This window comes from Solea senegalensis, linkage group LG9 (assembly GCF_019176455.1).
Source record: "Solea senegalensis isolate Sse05_10M linkage group LG9, IFAPA_SoseM_1, whole genome shotgun sequence".
NCBI lineage: Eukaryota > Metazoa > Chordata > Actinopteri > Pleuronectiformes > Soleidae > Solea > Solea senegalensis.
In genome coordinates, this window is record NC_058029.1 from 7,610,085 (window position 1) to 7,628,771 (window position 18,687).

The window sequence follows — 18,687 nt, forward strand, 5'->3', positions numbered from 1 at the left end:
CAAAGATCAAATAACTACTCATAGGTACTCATAAGCCAAATGAATAAATACAAAACTGAGAACTAAAGCCAAGTAGTAGGTGATACTGTTTGTGGAAACATATTGGCAAGTGGAGTGTAACTAACACAGTATATGACTGCACATTGTTCAGCGGCATAAAATATTGCACACATTAACAGTTAATTGCACATCACTGACGTGAGGTCATTTCAGACTGAGAGTTCTGCAGGTTTATGTCAGCTGTTTTTTTTTTAAGTCTACCTCTGTTTATTCAGATAAGATCAGAGCTGGTATCACGTCATAATAAGCAACCGTGCTTGACAAACGTGATATACACTGGGTGAATGTTATTCACACTGTTCCTTTCTTCTGTGTCACTGCGGCAAAACATGGGTGCAGTTTATTTTTTGCACATACTGTACTAATCAGTTTTGCCCCGTAGTGACATCTGTAATCATTGTATTATCTGCTCAAACAAGTTAAGTTTCTTTTGCGCTTAAGGATAAAAGTGAGCCACTGTCTGCTGCTAAAATCATGTTTGACATAAAGGTATAATCAAATACAGATTCATACAAATCTTCTGTCTCCATCTTGCCCTATTCCTGTCTCCTCTTGTGCTACGCCAACTGTCCTCATTTACAAAAATAAATAGGATTTCTCTGTGGTGTTTTTTTTTTCTTTCTTTTTTTAACTGATGCACCAATTAGCAACATCATTAAAACAGAAGACTGTTTTTAATGTCATGGCTGATCACACAGTCAGATGGTTACATTTTCTTTTTGCAGGGTCACTGAAGCCATCGGCTTATCAGTTGCACAAATTGGACAGGTCTGTCTCACATGCAGGAGCTGACGCACACAGACAGACAACCACAATCACAGCCGTACAGGCAATTTAGAGCCACCGGTTAACTTCTGCTGCATGTTGCTGGACTGTGACAGAACACGAGAGCAGCCAGAGAATCCCACACAGGCACAAGGAGAGGTCAGATGGCATGAGGCGACATGTCTCGGCATGCTGGAGTGTTAAGATTGTCCTTCATTGGAGATAAGGTGCCTAGGCAAGTCCCAAAGCCTGACTGAAACACCTGAATTCAATAATTAACAGGTGTGGCCAAATACTAATGTGTGCGTAATCGATAGGCAAGCAGATTCCAAGCAACTGAGCAACTGGGAGTTGTTTTTTCCTCCTTTTTAGATTCCCATCCCTATTCCGAAGTAAATTTAAAATAAGTTAAGCAGAAATACTAGAAACTGCATTCAACCAGGACTGAAAAACACCAAGAAGAGATTCACTAATTGTTTAAAAAAGTGTTCTACGGTCTAGGGAGTTCTCACATACTGGAAAGGAAGGCTGTTTCATAGGCATTTCTTAAAGGGGGGTGACCACCAAAAAGGGCCCTGATCTAGGCATTTGCAAGAGTAATTGGTCAGAGGCAAACAAGATGATGCCATACCATTAAGACTTTTAAACTCAAACAACAGGAAGTCCAATAAAGGAGTAATGTAACATTTTATCCATGTGTTGGGCAGGTTAACCCTTTCACACCGAGCGTATACAACATGTTTGCATTAGCGTTGCATTACCAACAGTTTTTGAAAAGCTGAGAAGTTGCACGTCAAAGCCAATGTGTGTGGTTATTACTGTAATTTCCAGAGAGAGGAGAGTTGGAACAACACCTGTAAATAGTTACAATTTCTTTGGCCTGTTTTTGGACATAAGAACTCACACAAATGTTATTTTAAATATGTTTTATAATGTTCAAATTTTTGTACAACTACAGTGTTTTCCTTAGATAAAACTTAGTTTTTCTTCATTTCAAATTGTTAATTCACTATTTTAACATGCAGTAAATTGTAAATAACTGCCAGATACTGAAAATTATTCTGGAAAAGTGGACAAAAGCACTTAGTTACAGGACTTGTTCTGGCCCTTTTATGGTTAAAAAAAAAGTCCAGACTGACATTTTGAGGCTTAGGTGTTTAAGGGTTAATAAACAAATATTTAATTATTATCTATTATTATATGTGAGGTGTGGCTGTGTACAATGCTCACACATGGACAAAATGCAAACCGGACACAAAGACCTCTGAAAATACACTGAAAACTGCTTAAAGAATATATTTAGTTATAATCTGTGTTACTATGATGTATTTTCTGTCAGATCCAATGACTGTTTGCTCTGTGACATCATCTCACAGTCTCACAGGATTTAACAAAAAAAGAAGATGAGAGAAACATTTCCAGTATCCCACAACACTTTATCCAATCAGGAGCCGGAACACTGGGGCCTCTCTTCTCGTGAGGTTTGTCAGTGAATTAATGGCCCCCATTCACATTCATGAGCTGATGTAGGGAGGACTGATGAGAATTGCGAACAGCAGCAATCGACAGGATGTGCCAAAAATGACATTACTGACCAAAGCTTCAAACACTGTGGTAGAAAGGATCGCTCGCACGTTGGCTTACATTGATTGTTAAATACTCTGCGCTGAGCCTGGAACACCAGCTCACACTCAATCTTTGAAATGCTCTGCCCATGTTAACACCGTTACATCTCGGGTCCATCTCGCCTTTCTTTCCGCGCTTGCTTTGCAATGAAGGCAGTTGTTGCCAATGTTGGAGCGGTGACCTTTCAACTGAAGGTCATGTTTACAAAGCTTTTTTAGAAGAACAGCCTCCTGTCATGGGCCACATTTCACATGAGTGAGAGTGTAGAGGAGGTGCACGGTTGTAGTTCTCTTTTAGGTCACTCGATTTACATTAGTTGAGGGATTATTATGGGATACTGCCAAGACTTTTCGTCCTACTCCAGCTCTAACCAGCATCACGCCATAGATGCCTGGCACACCAAAGGGCGACATACGATTGTGACTCGTTTATTATGTTTTTGAGCACTTTCTATCATTTCAGTTTAGCTCGGCATGCTGGAGGCCTGCTGTAGACGGAGTGAAATGCCGCCAGTCCATGTTGTATTTACAGAGCGGAGTCAGCCAGTCAAGTGCTCTCACCGCCTGCATATTCAGCTCATCTCTGATTCAGCCGTGTCACTGCCGCAGTCACCAGTGCAGTTCTCTCCAGCTGACACACTGACATGTAAAAGCTATCAAGTGTCAAACTTAAAAGGGGTCAGTTTTTAATATATTCTGCTGCCCACAGAATTGCTCCATAGCTGTCAAAGTGCTCTTATAATTGCTTCAAAAAAAAAAAAAAAACTCTCACAGCTGTGAGGTCTTTAGAAACAGAACCATTTCTGTTTCTGTTTCAAGCCTGTGCAGTTTGGAGCGATTTGCTGTTTCCAAAAACAAATCGGGAAGCTAATGATGTGAGCATAACACTAAATGGAGCAAAGATCTTCATGCTTCTTTATGCACTGAACTGAGCATCGTGGAGCAAGTTTGAAATTCAAAGATTTGAGCAGCTACAGGTTAAATGGGGAGTTTCCAAAGGCTTATCTCTACAAGCAGATTGTGCATGTGAATATGAAGAATCTGTAGGTGAGCGGGCTTTGGTTGCCTGCAGATAAATGATACATGTGAAGAGCAAACCACGTGGAACACATTAACCAAAATGCATCATGTTTTTTTTAAATCTCCATTCTAGGACTGCAACAACTACTCGATTTATCGACTATTAATCGATTACTAAATGAATCGTCAACTATTTTGATAATCAAATGAAAAGCAAAGTCTTACAATTAAAAGCTTTGTAAATGTGAATATATTCTGGTTTCATTGCTCCATTTGACAAAGAAATTATTAAAACTGAGAAGGTTTGGTTTGTGTAAAAAATAAAACATCTGAGGAGATCATCGTTTTGAGGTTGGGGAAACAACAATCAATAATCAATAGTTGTCTCCATTCCTGCTGGTCAGGAATGGAACTGGTCAGACAGAATCTTGCCCTGAATAAAGTAACTGTATTTGCAACATGATGCTGTAAAGGCCCCCATAACAGTTGCTGAATAACACGTGAGCCATAAAACATTGTCGTGGATGCAGATAAGGAGGTGCATCCAGGGCGTTATCTCTTAGTTTCTCATAATTTCTTTACATAAATTTAGATTTTTCTAAAGAGATGCAATTTCCAATGAGGTAAAGTACAATATTTGAGAAAGAAAATACTTCAATAGCAACAAAATGTTTTAAAAAGTGCACAAACAATCCCCAGTAATGTCTAATTAGCAGTGTCCCACTCTCACTTGACTCAGTAAAGGTTATGCAGGTTATAAGGATTGTAGAAATGTTTTCACATGAGGCTCTTTGGTTTCATAGAACAAATACTGAGTGGGTGGCTGTTCTGCAGGTGAGCTGAACTGCACTGTAGAGGTTATAGAGTGATACGTCTCATATCATGAGGCTGGAGAAATATTAGATCATGTTGAAAAATAATCGACTTTATCAAATAAAAATAACCAGTCACTAGTTTGTTTGATCTCGTTTGAGGTTGGAGTCGGCGCACATTCAATTTGTCGCAGTCATGAAGCAGCTGTCCTTTCAGAAGCTAACCACAAGCTGCAGAGCGTCACAGCCAGCTGTCTTCACCTGCACACTCACATCAGAAATGTACTGGACCTCAAGAGATATCCGAAGACTTTCATGAGGAGAGAACAGAGGAAAAAGCAGCACAATGTTTGTATTTTGGCTCCAGGATTTTTTATTTCCCCCCCACACAAGCTCATCATAAACATATCAAGCACAAGCATACAGTATAAACCATGTGACATTTGGAGATTATATGCTTTGCTGATGAGAATAATATAGCATCGAAATAATGTGGCATGTTAATGTGCGTATAGGCACAAGATAAAAAAAAGTGATGCGTGTGTTTTCATTGCATCTGTTTAGTTAGATGATTCTATACAGTGCTCACTACAAATAACGTTGGCGTTGCTTCCAAAACAGTACGACTTGCACAGCTGGAATCACTTTATGGGAAAACACACTGCAAATGGTGTAAGGATATCAAGTGTATTCATAAAAGAGGCACATGTGTGAAATGGAGAATATGACCTCATGGCTCAGTTTCTGTCTGTAAATACAGTTTGGATTTTGTAAACAGATGCGTAAACTCTGTCCAAACTTCACATCAGCACCACATCAATAAAATACATTTCAGTTTTTGGTTATCAATGCACTTTTCAGTAGTGGATTATTGAATGCGGACTAATAGACAAACATGGCATTTTTCCCCCTCAGGCTTTATTGACAAAAAATATTTTATAAATGGAAATTATATCTAGTGCAGACATGTTGCAGGTTGTTAGGGGATACCTTGACCTTCATCTCGCACCAGCGGCAAGTCAAAGTCTTCAATTAGCCCGTGACATGCCACAAACGTAAACTAATGACACCCTTATCGTCACCGGCTGTAGTTTTTAATTTGATAAATGTGGTGCTACAGTTATGCCTCGCAGAACCACCAGGGTGGCTTTGAGATTCTCTGTGTTGCAGACGCAGAAGCAGTTTCCTGCTACGTTCAGTAGGCAAGTGGTATTGTATTCATGTGCATGTGTACGTGTGGCACCAGAGGTGGGAACACCAGGTGTATTGTGTATTCTGAATATAGGCAGTATAGTGTCATTTGGCTGCTCATTTCGGCATGAAGGGTTTTGCCTTAAAACCTGCTCAGCTGCTTTAACATGAATTTAATTAATGCATGCATCATAATACCCATGTATGATTGATCGAGGATGAGTCTTACTTATAAAAAGAAACATTAGTAGGCCTACCTGCAGATGTCGGAGCTTGATTAAATCAAATATGTCGATAAGATCAGTCAGATGGTAATTAGGCAAGTAAATAATGAATCTTTGTGACTGACTGGAGTAATGAGAGGCTCCCTGGTGACTCAGTAGTACATATTAAGATGTAGTTTTGCATGCACAAACAATGATGCTCACTAATGAGTAGAGGCCCCACTCAACAACTGTGGCCAAAGTTATAAATAAGGAACGACTAATGAATCAAGCGGTCATATCACTTATCATGTGTCCTCCAGTAAATACATCATTATCTTCATTGGCCCGGAGTCACTGGTAATATTAATGACTACTTACAGGGACAGCTTTCACACACTTTGACAGACCTTTGTCTCAGGAGTCTGGCATTTTGGCAGACAGCGCTATAATTAAACGAGTAGGTTCGCCTGAAATAAAAGACAGTTGGAAAAGCCTGTGACTAGAAAAGACAACAGGGAAAAAACATGGACGGAAATTTGCCTCAATTACATGTCATGACCGAACTAACTGAAGAGAGTGTGTTGAGATGAGCTTATTTATTGTGTTCCAAAGAAAACTGTGTTCACACAATTACACCACACAACCAGAGAAAGCACCCCGTGAACACAAACCTCCGCCAATGTCACAAGTTCGACTCCACCCCTGGCTGATTTACTATTCCATTGTAAGTCGCTTTGGATAAAAGCACCTGCTCAATGACATGTAATGTTTCCCAGTGTCAATATGGATTAAGACCTGGGTTTCATTTTCTCCTTGGGCCATAACCTGCATCCCTACAAACCGTACCTTAAACCTGAAAACAAAACTTCCTGTGGGAAAAAGTATAAACACCTTGGTGGAGGTAATTATAAGGGGTAAGAAATATCCCATAAGTTTATCTTTTAAGGTATGCTCACATCAAACACAAAGCAAATGTATGTAAATCTATTACTCGTGCCAGTATTGCTGCAGAATCGTTTGTCTTTACTTACATTATTTGAACTAATAATGTACAAAGGCGCAACGTGTGAATGTTTACTTCGAGATTATTTTTTGAATGAAATTCACGCAATTGTGAGAAAATTGCCCTCTCTCCTGTCAATCTAGTGCAGTCTCTCATCCCTTACTGAAGCTGGTAATGAGGCCTGGACCACAGAGATGCTCATTACACAAAGACCTGCATGGCCAGAGCCAGAGAGGTAAAAAAAAAGAATTGCTAGAGAGAAAATCTGTTCAAAACACTTGCTCTGCCCTTGATCCCTTTCACAATACACAGCAACAACAACACCGCAGACCCTTTAGCCACAATCATTGTGTGAAATTGCAGCTCTTTGAAATACACGTTTTTTGTCACCGATTTCAGGCAACACATGTCTTCAGAGTGGTTGCTTCATATCATTGAGGCACACAACACTCTCATTAAAAAGAAAATCAGCAGGGTAGCAGACAAATGGATGGTGCTTTGGAAGCTGATTTCCACCTGATGAGTCACTGCCGCAGAGCAAAACAACAATCTATTGCTGGGTGTCAAACCTTTAGTGGTCTTTCAAATCAAACACAGACCCACACTTAACCGCTGCGTGCCTGGCTGATTACATAGCTTGGGTCGTCTCTGAAAATATTAAAGGGATACTTTGGTTTAATAGTTGCTATGGAGCACGACAGTCAAACCGATATATCATTTCACAGATACAGTAGCTCAATGATGGTATTTTTCTCGATAATCATATATGTATACTACATAGATTATCACAATGGATGAATCAGAGAGCAGCAAGTTGTTATACAATATATTATGCATGTACTTTATGTGACCACAAAGAAAATTTTTCAATTTTACATCATGGCACTCAGAGGTTGTACATCCACTTCTGACTGCATCAGTGAGTTCAGATCATTTATTTTTACAATACATGATACATGGTCCACGATGCCAATAATATCACGGTACAGCGATGCTGTGAAAATCAATATATTGCAAGACAATCATATAGCGATACATCGCAATATCTGTCTAACTGAAGAAAACAAAATGAAAATTATAAAATGCAGGATTTCTCTATTTATTCACAACATAGAGCATAAAGTATATGTACTGAATGTGGATGGGGCATCTCTTAACGTAGCGTTCAACACCTTCTTCTTCACCCGGGTAACTTCCACCCAAGTTTCCCCTCATTCATTTGAGCAGAGCCACCACGAGGAGACATCGAGTAGCGACGCCCAGTGAGTGAAACTGGCACGGACCGTTTACTTTAGAGCACCTTCATTTGTTAATTCAAATATTGCACGAGGAAGGACGACGATATAAGACCAAATCATTATTTCGACTTTTCTCTATGGACTTTGGTGTGAAAAAATGGATTTCAGACAGAAGTTTATAACTGGAAAATGCAGTCTTATCAGTGAGAGCATGTTTCCAGCTCCTATAAGTGTGTCCATGGAAACAGCAACAGAAGCCAATGTTGATATTGAGTTAGTACCTCACATAACCACACTTCAAAACACCGGAACTATCCCTTTAAGTTGGAAAAACTAGTTGGGTTTTTTTCTGATGTCCTCAATCACTGCCATGGTCTGTTAAATTTGGACAAGCACACAGTAGAAGTATCTCATACAACCCCACTTAAAAAAAAACAAAAACAGTGAAATGTCACTTTATTGTGCAGTAATAAGTCTAACATGAGAACAAACCAAAAGCCAGCGCTGACAGTGACATCTGCAATTGAGGTAAAATCATAACTAATGGTCATCAAAATGGTCACAAGCAAAGGACATGGTGGTCTCCAAAATATGCCACCAGACGCCGCACCCTCAGAACATCATCATCATCATCATCATCATCCCAGTGTCAAAATCAAACTGAGCTGATGGTTTAAAATGAATTAATGGCACTGGCACTTAATCATGCTACGGAGGAGCGCGAGAGATATGTTGCGAACATCATCACGATGATCAACAGGAGTCCAATCAGTGCTCTGCAGCTTTGATTATGGATGTGCAGCTGACGAACACTTGAAACTGTGTAAGATGCTTGTCCATTTTTAACTTTTCTGAATGTTTTTTGATTGTATAACCGCTCTGTTGTGTACGTGAGGAGAGTGGCCCAGTCCGACGTTAGATTCCTGAGTCCATCTCTGGCTTCTCCTGCGTGTAGTTTGTTTCCCTGTTGTCCCTTTTTGTGGGTGCCCTTATCTATAAGGGTGTGTCTACTGGTACACCGGGGTTGAGGTACGTGACTCATGGTGCAGTAGCTCTTTTATTTATAAGCTAGAGAGAGCAAGTCGTTTTTCAACTGGAAGGTTGTGGGTTCAATCTCCGGCTCTGATAGTCCAGATGCTGATGTGTCCTTGAGCAAGACACTCGACTCCACGTTGCTCCTGACAGCTGTGCGGGCAGCGTGTGAATGGGCATGAAAGATGTGTTAGAAACTGTGCTGCACATGGTTGTGCTGTATGAATGTGTGAGTGAATGGCAACGCTGTAGTGTAAAGCAGCTTTGGATGGTCATCAAGACTAGAAAAGCACTTTAATAAAAACAGACCATTTACCATTATCTTGTCATATACAAACATATTATCTCTTTTGTTTAGACATGTGTCTGATGTGTGGTTTCTTTTATGCACCTTTTGTCAGATATTAAATGGAGGCTGCCTCCAAAAGAGCTTTAGTCCAACCCTGGCTTCTTTTACACAACACAGAATGTGTGATCCCACCAGTTACATAGGAAAGAAACACGTTTTTCAGTTCATTGCATTGAAAGAAAGACACCAATCAAACAATGTTTGCAACAATTTCCATCATATTCACCTTATCCAACTTCCAAAATATGGCACCCAGTCTGTGGCAACCACTTAGATAGCACACATCTCACATCAAGCCTCTATTCACTGGCTTCCAGTTAGTTTAAGAATTGATTTTAAGATTTTATTGCTGACTTTTAAGGTCTGTCCTGCACTCACACTCACCATTCCATGATCTCAGCTGAGGTCCAAGGGTGGAGTGTGCTTTTTTTTAAGACATGGTGTCAACTTTGATCTGACACATTCTAATTTCAATGATTTTCTAATGTATACTTGTGTGATTTCATTCCCACATTGCTGTTAATGGCTTCCCTGTGTTAGCATTAACAAAAGCAAGGAATGCTTTTTGTCAAAGGAAAAATGAAAAAATACAAAAAAAATGTATATCATAAAGTGGGTTGTGAATAAAGGGTAGCAAATTAAGCCCTCAAACCCCATTTCAGAATATACATTTAGAAAAAAAAAAAAGAGAGACTTTCTACTCATTTAAGTCAGTTGTATTGACCAGCCAAAGCACATAATGTTACAGCTTCTACAGGCTGCAGAGACTTTAGTTGCACGGCCAGACTCCGCACGAGAACAATGTTCATTCATGTTTCATAGCGAAGCGTAGCAGGCTACACACACATAGGTATCAAGGAGGCAGGAGAGGTCATGAAGCCAGCAAGGGATGCCATGTCCCCGTCGCTCACTGATTACCAATTACTGCTTTGCTCTCCAGTGGAGGTTCAAGCCGAGCAGCCGGCTCAATCTTAATGGGCCACAGCTATGCATTTGACGTCAGCTCTCTAAATACCAGAGTAGATCAACCAAACAGCTGCAGCTTTGTCCCCAGCTCACATTACCAAGCAGCCATAGGATGATTCAGAGAGAGATAGAAAGTGAGGGTGGAATATCAGTGGACAGGCAGGAAAAGGTTGAATGGAAGGAAAAATAAGGAATAAAAAAGACCAACGCTATTACCAGCGTCACCCGTCTTCATTTGGCCTCTGCTCTTCCCTCTCATTTGTGTGGAATCAAAGGTTTTTGCTGATTTATAATCAGCCGACCCCGACTCTAATTAGAAATGTTTTGTGTGTCATATTAGAGTGAGGTGAATGTTTCTCTTAATGCGGTCGCCATGCCAATAAGTGGCACATGACTTTGTTAAAGAGCAGCACTGCAAGCTCATCAAAATGCCATCGAGTAAAGTCACGTGCAGAGGGGGGCTGGTAATCTGCGCAGTGGCGGGGAATAAAAATATGTCACCAAATAGCTGTGAATATTCTGGCCTGTGTATGTCTGTTCATGATTATTTAATTATTTATTTGGATAATTAGGACTACAAAAAGCATCACGTGCAGGTTTGACAGTTTGGTTACTTTGTAAACTTGATCTCAAAGTTAAAAAAAAAACAAAAAAAGGATATACTCATTACAGATATAACCACCTATTACACAAATACACACTCGAATTCAAAAATGTTTGAAATGTTAAATCTGACGCTCAAAAAAAGCCAGTGGATACACACAAATGCACCCTCAGGCGGGTCTGATAGTATTGCTTGACTGAGCCTATTTGCAGATGAAGGATCCAGCAATGAAAAAAAATGTTACATTATTTTTGTTCACCAAAACTAAAGAGAAGCAGAGTAATAATGTTAAAAGAAAAAAAGAAGAAAAAAGTTTACGAATCCAGTCAGTGGGGGCACCAGTGTACTGTGAGCCAGATCAAATATGTGGACCACAGGAGACCAAAAATGACACACTGCAGCTTTAATGTAAAATTTGCTTTACTTAATGTTTCCGTTCACTATTAATTTATTCTTTTAGCACTGGACTTATAAAATATGTATCTTTAGCTGGGGGATTCTGCACAATGTGAACACGTTTACATTCATGCATCACGCACAACACACACGGGTAATGCACATGGCCCTAGGGCCAGATCTGAACCCTGGACCAGCTTTATCTGGCCCTGCAACATCTTCAGAGAAAAAAACAAAACTGCCTCCATATTAATAAAGGCAGCATTATAAATGAATCTCAAAACCAAAGACAGTGAGTCTTGTTGTTATTTGCTGCTGGCAAGAGTCGAGTAAAGGTCATGCAGTAATGACCTTATGTTTTATATGTGGCAGATTTTGCAATATCTTATTGTGATGGAACTGTTGATTAACAGTCTTTATGTTCTTTCAAAAGAACATAAAACAATTAATCAATACATAATAAAAAATACATGACAATATAATCGTATGTATACTGTGCTTTGTGGCTTGTTGACTGATTACAAATCCAAGCTGCATGCACATTATAACATTTATCCAAGTGTGAAAAAGCACCTTCAGCTGGTGTCATTTGATAAAAAGGTTGACAGAAACCTTTTTTATTGCCCTACATGGTCAGAGAGAGGTTCTTAGCCTCATTGGAAATGCACAGCATCTACTTTAACCATTTCCCAACATATACCAGGGAAATGATTTTTATTTATTCTAACTTTGATATACAAAGAAATGCCAGAGGGTATTTGGCTAGCTGAAGCAGTGAGAAGTGAGGTAGCTCGTCGAGAGGCTGCGGTTGCAGCTGCACATGAATAAACACAGGGTTAGGGAGGCAGGCAGACTGCATGTCAGGAGCAAGCACACGAACACCACATCTCAGTTTGCAGTGTTCTTTTAACTATGGGCTGGTTGGCACTCACTCAACACAGACACATTACAGAATAGCAGCCACAACAGAGTCGCTGCCTCAGGAGAACAGGTCGACACCCAGCAATGGCAGAGCTCCTCTCTGGGCAGAGGACAGGAAAGAATGGGACAAAGAGAGTTTCTGTGGCCAAATCAGCTGAAAGCGCAGAGAAGACTCTGAGATGAGCGCTACAGTTTATTTAGCTGGGAAAGTAAAACTGCAGTGCAGGGATGAGAGGGGGAGCAGGAAAGGGATTAAAAGTTTATCGAACCGTCTGTGCAATCGGCTCTCGCATTATATGAATGCCATGTTTAATTCTAGCAGAGATGAGATTCAGCCAGAGGGGATGAGAATGAAGAGGAGAAGGAGAAAGGCCAAAATAAGAGGATCATCCTGGTTAATCAGGTTGGTGATCTGGTGCTTCTTGGGCTCACGCCATAATAATATAGCGTGACCATATTTAAAAACCCCAAACTTACTAAAAACAGACACCAGGGTCATGGTTAGTAACTCTAACGCAGAAAACTTTGGTCGTGGCCTGGTCTCAAACTGTGGTCTGGTGAATATAGCTTAAGAATAGTATTTGTTTGAACACATTTGCCACAACTAAACATTCAATCACTTTTCTGAACGTAATTTATAGAAACGTACAATTTGGGGTTGAAGTGAGTCTTTGTCTGGACCCGTCAGGGATCAAGTCAGAGACCTTTCTTGAAGTCACTCGGACATTGCCTTGTGTGTTTGTCTGGGATCATTGTTGTGCTAAAACAGTCTTGCACTGTGAGGTCATCATTCTTCAAGTTTTTCTCTGAATTCTTCTTTCTCATTCTTCTCTTAATTCAAAGCAGTACACCTCTTGCTCTGACACAGAGTGGCAGCAAAAGGCATGGAGCTCTCACCACCATGCATTACTTTATAGAGTATTGTTCGTGTACAGCGACTGACACAGTGCCACAGACACAGTGTTTGGAGTTCAACTCAAACTGCTTTATTTCTGTCACATTCAACAAAAGAATCTTTCCTCATGCTTTCAAAGTCCTTTGACAAATACCAAGCTCACTTCTAATCTGTACTGTATCAACATATCAATGTAGATGTATCTGCCCTCAGGCTTGTTATCCCTAAAGTGCTGGTCCTCAACCCCAGTGAAAATCCTGATGTCAGAGCAAAAACATTTTTCTGATATGTTGAATGATTGCGCAGTCCACCGCCAATTAGTCCGACATTTGCCTCAAGCATTGATTTGCCTTCAGGCTCAGAAACACTCGCACCTCAGTGGCAGCACACAGTATAACGGACTGCAATGATGCAAAATCTCTGTGGCGGGCAAGATCACGACAATATTCAACAGAATTCCAAGTATATGTGGCGTACTCCCATCAGTGGAGCAGGATCAAACTTGGTAGGTTTGGAGGAGTACGTAATTAAGTAAGCATGACTCATCACAAAATGGAAAGGCAAACTTTTGTGCATGTTTTCAGAATGAATCAAATTTGCACATGTATACATGGCTACTAATTGGTAATTCATTATAACTGTAGGCGTTCCTCTCACCCAGGAAGCACACAAAGTAAAAGCAGAGACGTGCGCGTGCTTCTGGAGTAGTGATTCCTACTTTCTTAAAGCTTAAGTAGTGACAATCATGTGCATGTACACACTGTGCTGTGCACCACTGATTGTATTGATGATGAGAAAGGAGCATGCTAAATGTCTATTCCTCTGGAGTTGAAAAAATTAAGAGCGAGAAAGCAGAGGGTGACAAAAGAAAGCAAGAGAACGGTATTTTTTGAATCACAGAATTCCCCCCCAGGATCATCTGGGTTATTATTGGTGTTGAAAAAGCAGCAAAATCAAAAATTGGTTCAGGCCCCATGGGGGCCGGCCTTGCTAAAAGCAGTAAAAACACATACAGCATACATCAAAAAAAAAAAAGAAACCATGAAAACACAATATCACCTTCGATATTTTCAAACCCTGAATGGTCAAAAATTAAAAACAAAAGTCAGGTGTCCACAGAATAATAAAAGCTAATACCGGGGTCATGAAAATAATACTGGCAAGTGATTAGAAATAAATAAAATAAAGTAAAATACCACATAAAACAATTTAAATCAAACAGAATTAAAACAAGATCAAACAAATCAACAGTATCAAGCGTCCAGTGTGTGTGATAATTTTGTCTGATGCTCGGGTTTTTTAGAAAATGAAAAGGTAACTTGGCTGGGGTTGGCTTATAAGGCGGGACTATTTCACCTGCGCGCATCCACACACGCCAAACGCACGCAGACCAGAGCAGCAAGGTGTAGGAGCGACACAGCGCTATGAGCAGACGGTCTAGTACATGTATTAACAGGAATATTTACATATTACTGAGATAGTGAGACACGATAACAATAAACCTTGTGTCAAACAAATCCGCGCGCGCGCGCGCCACATACGCACCTCAAACAATCGTGAAGGCGCACCAGCAGGAGCACCTGTTGCGGCATCAGAGCACCACCATGCCGACCAGAGCGGAAAAGGGAAAAGAGGTAAATATCCGCGCGAAGCTACATTTCCGGGGGGAAAAAACTGTAATGCACGTGACTGAGGTGACTTCACCTGCCAGTTTCAAAATCATTTTTCTCCTTGGAGCTGCTGTTGGGTCGTCATCCTGCGCGTAAAATACTACAGATGCAAGAGGAACACAACTCTCCTCATTGTTTTTGAAAAATGAGTTCCTTTAAATTGGGAAAAGGAAATGGTGTCATCACTTTTCCATGAATCAAGTGGCTGGTTCCCAAATTAAATGAAATGTTTTATTGGATTATCAGAACTCAGTATCACCTTTAGTCCAGTCCACCTTTAGATATCTGAAGGTATTTGTTACCAACACCTCTGTGACCTCTGAACTTCTGTGACGATTACTATTCTGTGACTATTACTGTGTAATGTTCCTGTTGTCGGCATCTGTACAACAGAATGTGATGTCTGAGGAAGCACAGAACAGTTTTTATCCACACACACTGTGACAATAAGAACAAAAACCTACAACTGCCGTTTAGTGTTGCACATAAACGTTTGTAATTATTCATGTTATTCTTTTGTTGTGTGTGCATGGACAGAGGTTCAGGTTGGGGGGCCTGGTTTTGCACAAGCAAGTGGGGCTTTAAGGAAAAAAAGTTTGAGAACCACTGACCGAGAGGAGAACGGAGTGAAAACGAGACTGTAGGAAAACAATTTAAATACATTATTCTGTGCAATCAGTTTTAACATCATGAGGACAAAGCCACATGAGAAGAATGTGAAGTAGGAACGTTACAGAGACGACATTTCTCCAAGAGTAATGGACTTGTTGCAACATCTGGGTTACCGATTTCACCTAGAAAATATAGTTTAGTATATCTGCCGTGTCTGTTGTAATAAATTTCAGGGTGTACATACAGATTTAAAGTGTTTCATTAATGGTATCAGGTTCTCTCTTAACTCAAAATAGCAGCGTAATCTCCAGAGTATCCAGGTAAAGGATGGTGCCTGGGTCGCACATGCCGGAGGTAGAAAACTTGCCCATTCATTCAGTTTATTCAAAGCTTTCCCTGCTGTGTTCTCACCTGAGCTCTCTCTCTCTCTCTCTGAGATGATGTGGAGATTTGATTTAAGAGCTGGAGAAAGTCTAGATAAGTCTGAGAGCAGCTTTAGTTAAGGGTTTTATATACAGTTGAGAGCATTTTAGTTTGCATACTTATCCAAATATTACTCAGTGGCTATGTTCTTCTGTTTTGCAAGTGGTCCAGTTCTAAACCTGAAGTTTTTATTTTTATTTGATCATGTAAATTACCCAACAACCTTTTTTGCTTATAGCAAAGCAAATTAGTATATCTTTGTTGACAGGATACTCAATCCAGGACTGCTGCACATGCCAGCTCTACATAAAGCCCCTTTGCTGCACAGGGAATTCTTGCTTGGCTAACATCATTAACAGCGCTGCCAGGAGTTAGAAGCAACATAGGAGCTTGTGTAGCATGTCACAGGTGGTCTCTCCTCATTGCTCGCTCATGTCTACCATTTTCATGGTAAGTTGTGTCAGGGAATCTATACATCGATACATTAAAGTGAATCCATGTTACAAATATGACTTTGCTCAGGTGAGCTTAGTAGAGCGAAGGTTGCTATGGCCATTGGAGGCCCTCCTGCAAAATGGAAGAACAGAGCAATAAACATAGAGGATGTCAACATAAGGTAAATTCTTGAAGGGGCTATTGTCATTTCAATGGGGCTGTAATAGCCCCATGGCCGCTGTAGCCCACCGCCGCCTGTGCATGCAGTATTACTAGGCAAGTTTCAGACAAGGATATCAGCTTTCAATGGCCCATAGCATTTTAAGTTTAATGATTACATTTCAATGGACGTAGGCAGCATTTTTCAACCCTCAGACATTGCAAGGATTTTATAGACTCGGTGTGACCCCAATACGCTATACAACCTTTACTCTCTGTATCAGTTTACGTCACTTAAAATTCCAATCGCATTTATTTTCTCTCTGCCACCTTGGCCAATCTCCTGCCCACACATATAATCATTGCATGGGCAACAGAACTGTAAATTGCTTCATTTTCCACTCCTTTAAGCATTTATGACGCTGGAATTGGTCGTTGGGTGAACAATATTGTTTTGAGTGAGTAACACTTGCAGCAGGCAAAACCTAAAAGCCCTACGGCTGTGCATTAACATGTTTTACCACTAAAAGCGAGGGAAGTCTTTTACTACATCTTGAGAGGCAGTGTCACGAGTGAAACCTATGGATGATTGTAAAAAATATGTCTATAATATATAAAATATGGGGAGGGGGAGGTAAACACTTTACAAATTAAATTGTGTTGTGGTTAGGTCTAGGATAAGATAAGATCGATGATAAGAAAACATTTTTCATGTCGAGAAAATACGAAAATACTTCCTGTGCTTGGAAGGAGAGTGGCTTCACAGTGATAGCTGCAGGGACAAATGCCAGTTGTCTATCTAATTGGCAGAAGTATTTTGTTTATGCAGATGGAGACTCACTGTGACAACTGATGCGTGACAGTTGCCACATGAAACATTATTAATCTATGATAAATTTATTCTTCTGTTCAGTCACTAATTTCCACAAATTTGTTACAGGGGAATTGAACATACTGTCGCTGATTATCAAATCAATTGTTTAGCGTGACATATTGGTTTGACATTGAATTGAAAACTATTCCCGTACCATATGTTGTTCTTGTACATCTTTGCAAATCAAGGGTTGAGGTTAGGTTTCTGAACCAAAGTGACTTGTTTACTTACTTATTTATGTCTACAGGTGTTTTCTATCACTGTGTTTGTGTTTTAATGTTTGTGATGCATTTGGGGAAAATTGGAGTGATTAAAAAAAAAAACACCTTATTCCTTGTTGCACTACAATTATCCCTAACAAATCATCTCTCCTCTCACCTACTGATTTTCACAAGTCGCAAACAAATCACACCAAGCATTTTTGAGTTTTTCTAGTACACAGTTATCCCCCCAAATGGGAGTTGTGATTCTTTATTCAAGATGAGGCAGATCTTTTTTTTTTTTCAACCACCCACACATATCACTTTGGAAATGTTATGACATGCATGAAAGAATTGGTCAAATTCCGTCGTGCTTTATTTTGTTCAGAATGTACAAATGTTATCTTTCCCACTGTTTGCAGAGAGGTAAATAGCAATTGTGTTTTCCTGGGAGATCAGGCTAAAGGTTTCACACTTAAATTAGATTTGAGGAACAAACAAACCCCTACCATTTAGACTACATAAAACCAATATGTACACAAATTACATTCTAATAATAGAGGTGGAAGCTACAAGCTCTGTTGTGTTCATGTCAATACAAAATGATCCTGTTCTGAGATTTTTATTTTGCTTACTCAATGATATGAGGTCATTGGTGCACTGATGACAGCACTTCAGTCTTATGTGGTTCATATTGGGTAGAATCACAAGGGCAGCAGATGTTGTGTCTGTGTGAATACTGTTAATAGATCAATGATTTTAGACATCAGTGACCTCATTCAGTGTCAAAGTGATTCCCAGTTTAGAATTTAGAGCTTGTAAAACTAACAGTATGAGATCGGAAAAGCTGTGGTTTGAATAAAACAGTAAAGTGTAGTGAAGCAGTTTACACAACCCCAATTTAATAGCAGGTTTGTGCATTATCTGTCACCGTGCAATACAAACAAAGAATTTGCAATGTTTTAAAAAAGAGGGAGATCAATCAATTTCTGTGAATTATTATGGTGCTTCTGTTCAGTTTTCACCATTTGCTTCATCGCATGTGTAGTTAGCCTCATGTTAATTGCATTTTCTTTTGGAAGCCTGTTACACTGAAATAACCATTATCACATACAAATGTAAAGGCTTTATCTAGACTGAATATAAATCCAAGCCTTATCCTCTTACTGCTGTCACAATGTCCTCCTTGAAGATAATCACAATGTTGTTATTATTAGAAAATCACCCATAT